The following is an 8860-nucleotide window of genomic DNA, read 5'->3' on the forward strand; positions in this document are numbered from 1 at the left end:
TAACAGTTATCAAATGTGTCTGTAATGAAGCTTTAGTGTTAATATTGATTCTTATGACAACCCAACATTTTTAAAATCCAATTGTCACCGACACCAAAAAAATTCTGGCTGGGATTACAATGATAAAATATACAGTTCCGACTTACATACAAACTCAACTTAAGAACAAACCTACAGACCCTATCTTGTATGTAACCCGGGGACTGCTTGTATTGGGATCCTTAGAGGATTAGCTCCCTATACACAATTATTAAATATCAACAAGGGATACAGGCAATGCGACACTTTTTAGAAAGGAAAAATAAATTCCACCAAGAACTAATTGAACAAATTCAGTATACTAAGCATAGAATTCATATTGACACATAATCACTATTTCTTTGAAGATAAATTTTACCATCAGAAGAGGGGTACCACCATGGGCACCAGGTTTGCGCCAAGTTAAAGCAATTTATTTATGGCGTATTGGGGGCAAATTTTCATCAGCTCTTTTCTTGGCCTGGTGCTGTGGCAGCATTAATTAGATGACACATCTTCCACAATTCCTTGGAACACTAGAATCGCCCATGGTCAACCTACCAGACTAGCCCAGTATTCCCAGTCTCCCTCCAATACCATTGAAAACGGCTTGGCAGAAGATGTGCAGCAGAAGATGTGCACCTTCGATCGGAGCCCTGGGTCATTGCCGGCACCCATTGTGTCCTGATGCCGCTTCGGCTCAGATCTTGTATATCGGACACTGATCACTAAGTCACTGAGCTCAGCGTCCGATATATTGGACGCTGAGTGCCAAGAGGTTATAAAAGCTTGTACACACGAACTCAAAACATTATAAGCTGAACTGGAGCTGCTTGAATTTAACAATAAATCCTCTGCATCCGATCCCATCAAAGCAGAACTATCTGATGTGAGGCAGAAGATATTAGCCATCCTAGATCAAAAGATTCAATGCCCATGTAACGATCAAAGGCATATTACACTCGCCAAAGGGTATAGTTGATGAGTTCCGGAACTTTTACGAATGCCTATATAACTTCCCAACACACAACATTTGGCGCCCCCGCAAATGGCGCGGGGGGTGGGGGCGATCGTGGGGGAAAGACCCCTGGAAGGCAGGTTAAATGCCGCTGTTGCACTGACCACGGCATTTAAAGGTTTAAACACCCGCGATTGGAGCCCACTCTGTCTTCGGGTGTTAGCTGGGGATGTCAGCGGTGGATTACCGCTGTCATCCCGCGCCCCCCGATGCTGGTTCGGCTGTACTGCGCTGCACGCTATTCGCAGGACTCAGCGTTACAGGTTAAACTGTTGTTTTGTTATTCTTATGTTTATCAATTGTTCCAAATGCGATGTTTACTATTAACTAAATGCACAAAATCAGATAACTCCTGTACACACACATATCCAAAAATGTTGCAAGATATGGACTGTCATACCATATAATGCAACAAATAATAAAGTTTGATGTTGAACCATAAACGTGAAGACAATATTTTTTATACTTCTATTATTTAGAGGAATGCAGTGTATATATTATTAATTCAGAAAGAGAGGTCATGTACTGTATGTATTATAATTGATTAATTAGATGGATCTATTTATTAAATTTATTATATGGGAAAAAGCACTGCATATATTGCATATAATTGGGTGGGGCACCTTTTTTAAACCTTGCATTGTTTGAGTAATTACTTAAAACAAAATTCAAAATACTGAGACCTGCTAGTTTGACAAAAAATGTACGGTGGCTTAGTGGTTAGCACAACAGCCTTGCAGCACAGGGGAACTGGGTTCAAGTCCCAGGGTCAACAACTGCAAAGAGTTTGTATGTTCTCTGGTGTTTGTGTAGGTTTCCTCCGGATCCTCCAGTTTCCTCCCACACTCCAAAACATACTGGTAGGTTGATTCGATTGTGAGCCCCATTGGGGACAGGGATCGAATTTGACAAGCTCTGTGCAGCGCTTGGTAATCTGTGTGCGCTAAATAAATAAATAAATATTATTATTAAAATGGTAATTATGTGTTTACTAATATGCTTTGTGTGAGTTTAGGCTTCAGGCATGTAAAGCTGTTTCTATAGAGTGGGATCCTACCAAATTGTTGCTTTGGTGCTCAAGGTTTGCTAGTTTCCATTGTCCGTCAACTTTTTTTTTTAAATTAAGGGGTAACTGGCCTCGCTTGGGACAGCTCTTGTGGACCTATGGTACACTATTTTCCTTGAGCACAATTTGTGGCACATATTCTGGGATGGCTCTGCCCTGGCTTGCTTACTTGCAGTTATAATCTTTTTTGGACCACTCTGATCTATCGGGACCTCTCAGGAGGGATGCTACTACTTTCGAGTTAATACTACTTGCTGAGTCTCCTCTACATAGGCCTCTTTCTCTGATACATGGGGTTCTGCGTGATTGTACAACTGACACTCTGCCAGCATTTATATCTGCTTGGGAATCGGAGTAGGGTTGCTCCTTCTCTCCTCACAACTTGACTCGGTTTTCACCCTTACTCATAAGCTTCCCATGGCTTGCCATGCACAAGAAAAGAATTACAAAATTATTTCTTCCTTTTACATAAAATTTACCTTACCATACCCGACAGCTGTTGGTGGGACGATTCCACATCTTGTGGAAACACCCTGGCTTGCGCAAGGGACACAGTGTTTGAATATATTCTGAAACCTCTAGTAAATATCTTATTGGGTCCCCTTAAATTACTCTCCTCTTACTTGTGCCTGGCTCCATAGCATCTGCTCGGAATGGCCTTCTTAGACACTTGATGACCGCAGTTCACTCTGTGATACCAAGACATTAGAAATCTGATCCACCTCTCTCCCTTCATCTCAGAATGGGTAGCTGAACTCACATCATGTCCATGGAATGAATGGTTGCAGGAGACCATTATGACTTCCCTGCCACTTGAACCCCATGGATGGCTTACAGATCTAGCCCATCCATGTTATGCTGGCTCAACACTCCTCCACCTCCGTAATTGATTTCCTTACCAGGATTGCCTGGCCAGCTTCTTGCGGATAATCCCACTCCATGCTCCACTGGTCCCCCTTTATCCCACCGTAGTACCGCTTATTTACCTCTTTGCCTCATATTTTGCCCATATTGTTATTTCTCATTGTTTTGTATTGTACTATGTTTTGTCTTATTTGCCTCTTGGGGTTTATCTTCACATTGTGCCTGGGTTTGCTATTTATCCCGCTACCACCTGTTATGCTGTTGCTTTTTTCTACACTCTAGATCTTTTTTCTACCGACTAAATATGGTACATGGAACGTTAACTTAAACACTTAATCAGTTGTGATACAGCATAACATCCTTAAAGGTCTGTGCTGTTTCTTTGTACTTACTGCCAACACTTAGTACTTTATGATTTTGTATACTTTTTATATTCTCTGTTATTTAACCTTCCTGGAAAGCTTGTACCTTTCCCCTGGTGCTTTGGATCTTTCTCTTTGTGGTTTTCCTTCCAATAGACGATATTATGCAAACAATTAATGATAATTTAGAATAGTAATGTATACCATTGTCTGGGCTACATTCGGTGGGTCCTCCACCTACCTTTATCCAGCCCTGGTTACATCAGCCCAAGACACATCACCAATTGAAGACCTTGCTACCTTGAAGAGTATTCAACCCATTCTGCCAAAATTTCAGACTAAACGAGTAAGAAAAAGTCAGCACCATACAATGATTTAAAACAGTTCTGTAGTTGTATATTTGTGCTGTAACACAGATCCATACAGCAAGGATTTGTAAGTTTAAAGGGGTATTCCAGAAATCAGCATAATTCATATACAAATGGGTACTCAAAATATAAGCTAATGTGTAATTAGTTGTTATTTAAAATTTTGCTCCCCTTAGCAGAAATGCTAGTGACATAGACTGTGATAGAGAATTAAATTGCTACTGGCCCTTTAATCAGTCCGTTAATTTCCTCTGCGCGGAGCAGACACAGGACAGAAGATGGCCGCTGGTCACATGTCCACATCACATGTCATGCACCTGCCTGGGCAGGTCATGTGATCACCACTACGTTTGGCTGTAGTCGGTTGGTTGCACTGCATTCAGTATGGTTAGTGATTTGGTGATGGCAGTTACACATCATTACTATGGTAACAGAGCAGGACTGTCTGTTACATCATCAGTGGGAGCAGAGCATAAGAGGGAGGAGGAGTTACTGAGAACTAAAGGATCTTGGAACTTGTAGTTTCCAGTGGCAGCCATCTTGGTGATATCTCCACCTACTTTAGAGAGGCCATAAATTTTGTAAATCATAAAATCAAACTACTTAAGCTCCGTTTTGTGACTAATGACATTGAGTATTGTTGTATTCATTTATTTATATCATCATGGGTTTTTGGGTCAGACGTTCATATTCCTGGAATACCCCTTTAACTTCTTTGCCAGTTCATCACATTCAAATACATAATATGTACACTGTAGAGACTAACTGAATAGTAAAAGAGAAAAAAAATAAGTAGTAAGAATTTGGTTTTATCTCTTGTATCAAAATCTAGCAAGGCTTTGACCTCTGTGGTGCCACATATCTACAATCTTAAAGTCTTACAGCAGTGGTTACTGCCCTGTGTTACCACTATTTGCCCTATTTTACTGCGCTGTCCTTGCTGATATATCAACTAAATAACATAACATTTGCTAACAATAATTTCTTGGAACATTCTTGCAAGACTACTTCAACACCAAGTAAAATTTTTTATCTGCTGTGAAGAGGGATTAAACATTAATCAATTTTGTCTCTTTAATCACGCTGACAAGCTGTCATGTGAAATAATGCATTTCTCTATTGCTGAAGGCTCACACATGCAATGAAGCACTTTCTAGATCTGATTATGTGGATCAGACTTTGAAACTACAGTATGAAGGCAACATATTTATTAGCAATAAACATACTGGAATGTAGGTCACACAAGTATAATCACTTTAGAGAGCTTATGGGGAACGTAGTTAATAAATGGCTAACAAAAAAATTGTCAGCTGCTGTGTAAAAGGCACTGTCTGGTCTGGCCCAATGTAATCGCAGTAATTTGGCAGTTGCATCTGTATTTTCCATTTTAAGCAGCTCGGGAATTGGCAGTAAACGCATGCGACATAGACTAAAGGGTGGACCCCGAGGGTGCGTTCACATGTTGCAGTCAAAACTCTCAACTGCATTGTAAAGAAGTGCATTCAGTTTTGATGTGGTTTTAGGTGCAGTATTTTATTTAACTCATGAAACACCTAGATTGAACATGTTTCATTAAAAGCACAACTCCAATTTCATAGGGATTTGTACCAAATTCTCATATGTGATCCCCCTTCAAAAACAAACATAATAACAACCATATTTTGCTGCGGATCATTGTCTCTGCTGAAGTCAGATGTTTTCCTCAGCAGCAGTGAGGTGGGCAGAGATTAATCTCTTCCTGTCTTTGCCTGAAAGCTGTGTCAAATTTAGGATGCCCACAGTCCCCATGATACCTGGTGTTCTCCCATTAAGATGCAATGCCAAGATGGCGCCACTGTAGGTGGCTGCCTGTGCATTGGCTCTGGCTTTTGAACCCCCACTCTCTCCTCCAACCCCTCACCTGCGGCACCCACCTGGCCTATCACCCCCCTCCCCCACTAAATGAAACATCAGAAGCAGGGGCTCCTTGTTGCACAACTGGTTGCAACAGAGGAACGATATGGGATCCTGGAAGCCAAGAGCTTCAGTAGCAGCTTCATTGGAGCACCTGACCTGTAAGTGATCACAACCAGAGCCTTATCGCAAGTCAGGGGGAACACTGCACCAAGGTTCCAGTGGCAGCCACCACTAGGCAGCTTATGTGCCGGTACTTGGCAAAAGCTATGGGCAGTGTCTCTACTGCCAAACCAATACCAGCGGCACACCACTAGTTCACCACAACACTACCCCTACTGTAGTGAACCCTGTACATGTCTGTCTAGTTCATGTCTATTTGTTATTGTATATTTTCGTGCCGAAATTGCTTCCCCATATGTAATGTGTCATGTCACCTCTATGTTGTATACAACATGTAAGAACGCAGCTCTTGAAATATTTATGTATTTCTATTGTTATAACTGTCTCTAACTGTGTAACAATCGCCGGAACACAATACCCCCAGGGGATCGATAAAGTTGTATTGAAATGTAATCTATATTAAGATATTTGCATTAAATCCAATGAGATTCCCACAAGCAGATCGTGCGGGCATACCGCTGTGTGCTGGAGAGGAGTAGGAGGTGGGTGCGCCGAGGTCCACCGGAGTTCACCTTCTTCGTCCTGATGAATGTGAGTGCTTGATCTTGCAACACAAATTCTTTTTAAAATTATGCGGTTTTTAAGAATCCGTCAGGTTGTCCGACAGATACACCCCCTGATTTCTGTCGCGTGAAAGCCGGCGCTGATGCGACACAATCCGATCGCGTGCGCCAAAATCCTGGGGCAATTCACCGCAAATCGGAAATATTCAGGAAACCCGAAGAAAGTGTGGCGTTCGGACCCTTAGTAAATGAGCCCATTAAATTAAAGTTTGTCACATCACATTCACAATGAATGTTTTATACTTTATACTGAATGTTGAGAGATCTGAGCTCAAACATTTAGCTCTATACTACGGCACACTCTTTAGTGCAACTTGATTTTGGATTTATTGTATCCTCAGTATCACAAAGGGTCACTAAATTTCACATCATAGTTCTTAAAAGTGCTTAAAATAAATGTTGTTGACAGCAGATGTCTTTTTTTTTTTTTGTCAATTCTGTTTTTATTTGAATAGATTTGCATAACATGTTCACATACGATACATAGTCCAGTTGTCCAGTTGTACATTGGGTTGATGCAAGAACATACAATGCTTAGTAGGTGTTAAAGTTTTAACACGGACAGTATTTAAACGCTGATGTTGAGATTTATCCTAGGTGTCTGAAAATTGTTGCTCATGTCAACCAATGAGAGCTCAGTTTTAAATTAATAAACAGCTGTGTGAAAATAAAATCTGAGCTCTGATTGGTTGCCAAGGGCATTTAGAACAATTCTGTTCTCCGACACTAGTGATAAATCTCTCCCTAATAAATGTGTACCTACCTTAGCTCATCCTGTTTCATCTGGAAAGTTGATACTGTGAAAATACACAGAAGCAGTTTGCTGTTAGTTTACAAATAACTGGGAATTTTGCAGAACCAGAAATAACCAATATCCTGCTGCTCTATTTAACAAGACTCTCGAATCAATGCCTTGTGTACACAGTTACAGCTGCCTCACTTTAATTAATCACAGTATCTTCCATACCTCTGACACACTAGCACAGTTTACTACCATTGCATTCTCTGTTGGCCTACATATTGCATAGGACTATTCTAGTTTTCTGTTTGCTGTCAGATATATTAAAATGCTATGTTGGGAAATTGCTGCATTTTTTTCGTGATGCATAGGGATAGTTAAAAACATAAATGTTTAAGGGACCTCTCTTTACATTTTTAGTTTTTGGGGGGGTTGAAGTTACAAAAACTGGTAAACAAATTTCTTTGTAATGTATAGTATATCTGTTTTCAGTTTTAAATGAAACTCAAAATGACGATTGTAAATTAATTCCCTAGTGTGTGATGGTCGTTTTGCTATATAGTATGTATAGTCTGGGGCAAATGGTGTTGTTTTTATAGTGTAGTGGGGGAGTTTTTAAATTTTATTGGGGAATATGAATGTGTATTTTTAAATATTTCTAAATCTTGTAGGACAGCGGCTGGAAAGGTAATAGATGGTATATAAATGACCAGAGAGAGCACAGCCTTAATTACCAAGTGCAGCTGGGAAAAGGGGTTATAACCCAGAGCTGCACACTGGGCTGGAGCACTGTGGGAGACATTGCTCTGGGAGGCTAGCCAGCCGTGTGTCACTAGCTGCCCTGAGTACCCTGTTTTGCTAGAGAGGAATTTGCTGTTGTACAGGTAGTGCTCAGACGAGCTAGCTTGTGTTTTCTGTTTTGTTTTATTTTACTTGCCTGTAAAGCTGCATTGTTTTGGCTGCCAATAAAAGTCGCAAGGAAACCGCATTTCCGCCGTCAAGCCTGTCTGTGTCTCTGGACTTTTATACACCAAAACTGACCCTGCTACAATATGTAATTTGTTTGTTTTAACTTTAGATGTCCCCCAAGAGGTCATAAAAGATTCTTGAGGGACATTTCCACATTTTCTTCTATCTTTCCCTCTTTACCTAGGGTTCTCACACATAACCCAGTTACAGGTAAAACAACCCCCTGTGGGGGGCAGATGTTGGATCAGAGCGGGACTGAGTCTGATTAGGCCCAGCAGCTCTGATTAACCCCTACAGCCCCAACGGTCATGTGGCTCTGCTCCTCTGTGCATCACACTATTTCAGCACAATGCTGTGAGGATTGGAGAAACCTGCTGACATCTAAAGTCAGTGGGCATTCGGGATCAAGTTAAGGGTGCGTTCACACATGATGCTCGTTCTGCGTTTACAAACGTAATGCTAGTGCACAAGGGCGGGCTTTGGGTCAATGGCATATGCGTTTCCAGTGAACTATGCGATGGGTAACCAATCACATGTGTTTCACTGGAAACACATATGCAATTGGACCAAGGCCTACCCACATGAGTTACTTTGTAAATGCACCGTTAGTGACACATGTGACTCTGTTCCAATCATTCCTAGGGCTTCGCATAAATCATCCGCTCACAGTCTGTTAATTGCTTGCTTAGTGTTGTAAGCTACTTATATCTAGTCATGCAGGGTAATTTATTATAATTGTTATTCATTCTTTTGTCTCTATTTGCACCTTTTCAAGCATTTCTTTTCCTTTTTTGCACCTATTTCAATGGTTGTAAAA

Source organism: Engystomops pustulosus, chromosome 1, assembly GCF_040894005.1.
Source record: "Engystomops pustulosus chromosome 1, aEngPut4.maternal, whole genome shotgun sequence".
Classification (NCBI taxonomy): domain Eukaryota; kingdom Metazoa; phylum Chordata; class Amphibia; order Anura; family Leptodactylidae; genus Engystomops; species Engystomops pustulosus.